The sequence below is a fragment of the Orcinus orca genome, chromosome 6 (assembly GCF_937001465.1).
Source record: "Orcinus orca chromosome 6, mOrcOrc1.1, whole genome shotgun sequence".
Classification (NCBI taxonomy): domain Eukaryota; kingdom Metazoa; phylum Chordata; class Mammalia; order Artiodactyla; family Delphinidae; genus Orcinus; species Orcinus orca.
Genome location: NC_064564.1, coordinates 65,927,108 through 65,928,578, shown reverse-complemented (window position 1 = coordinate 65,928,578; position 1,471 = coordinate 65,927,108). Strand labels below are relative to the sequence as shown.

General features: G+C 38.2%; 1 pseudogene; it reads left to right on the top strand.

The window, feature by feature from the left end:
- The first annotated feature begins 1,033 nt into the window (after window positions 1-1,033).
- LOC117196346 (uncharacterized) lies at window positions 1,034-1,133 on the top strand (annotated as a pseudogene).
- Window positions 1,134-1,471: the final 338 nt, after the last annotated feature.

The window sequence follows — 1,471 nt, the reverse complement described above, 5'->3', positions numbered from 1 at the left end:
GTTAGTGTCTAATGGGTACAAAGTTTCAGTTTAGGAAGATGAGAAAGGCCTGGAGACAGATGGTGGTGATGCTTGCCGAACAATGTGAATGTACTTAATGTCACAAACTCATACATTTAAAAATTGTTTACATGGTAAAATTAATTATGAATATTTTACAATAATAAAACAACTGTACGGGAAACATCAGTATGAACTCATTATATATTTGTCTCTTACCATGAAATATGTATTTCTGAGGGCTGTCCACTAAAAAGGTCTAGAAGCATTGACAACCTAGTAGCAATGAGCCCCCCCATCACCAAGATCATAGCTTCTAAATACTATTCTCTACCAAGAGGAACCCGGACTCTTTTGAGAAATGGCTGATTCTAGCTCCAGGGCAAGAAATGTAAGAGATGGTCTTGGGACATCTTGCTGACCCAGAAAATAAGGACACTACTGAAGACAAATAGTTCTGTCAAAAGGACACAGGAGTCAAAATGAAGGGGCTCCCATTGACCAAAGATGGGACAATTTGAGCAAGGAAAAGAATCATGATTATAAATGACTGAAACACATAAAACCATCCACAACGCATAAATTCATGTGTTCATAATAATACTAACAAAAAATAAGAACACAAAACCTCATCAATCACCATTGGATGTTTCTAGTGTACCAATTCATTACTGAGAAAACCAATAAAGGGAGGAAATTAAGCATGAATCCTGCCTTTTCCATACAAACTCTTTTTCAGGGTAACCAAACAGTTGATGAGGTAGAAATTCTTTTTACGGAAGAATCTCAGCAAATGTGTTCAGAAGGAATGATAGAATTAGAATGAATTAAACAAAATGGTATTAAGCAACCATCACCAACAGATGCCAAAACAATATTCAAAAGGGTTGATGGGTGAATTTATCACGGATGAATCAGGCTGGCAACATCAGAAGCCACTGTTCAATCTTAGCATTGCTAAACATCAAACCTCCAGATCTAATCACCAGCTTAGAGGAAAGAGTGGAGGTAGAGAAACAAATTAATTGCCACCATGAAGACACACATATACTAAAATTGGAATGATACAGAGAAGATTAGCACGGCCGCTTTGCAAGGATAACACACAAATTCGTGAAGCGTTCCATATTTTAAAAAAGAAAGGAAAAAAAAGAAAGAAACAACCAGCCAAATCCAGAATATGGGGAATTTTGTAGGACAAATGACCCCTGAACAAATGAGATGAGGAGCATCTGTTGTAGAATAAAAGAGACTATGCAAAATTAACAACCCAGTGTAATGTGTGGACTCATTTGGATCTTGGTTTCCAGAGCACTGTCCTCTGTGTTTCTGGTTGGAACTTGCCCTGTGGGTCTTGTTGGTTGAAATCTGCTGCTGTGAAGATGTATTTCTGTCCTTTCCTTTACTTTGTTAGAGCCAGAGCCAATGGGCATCTACCCACAGCCTCCGTCTCACCTCAGCTATCGCTAAG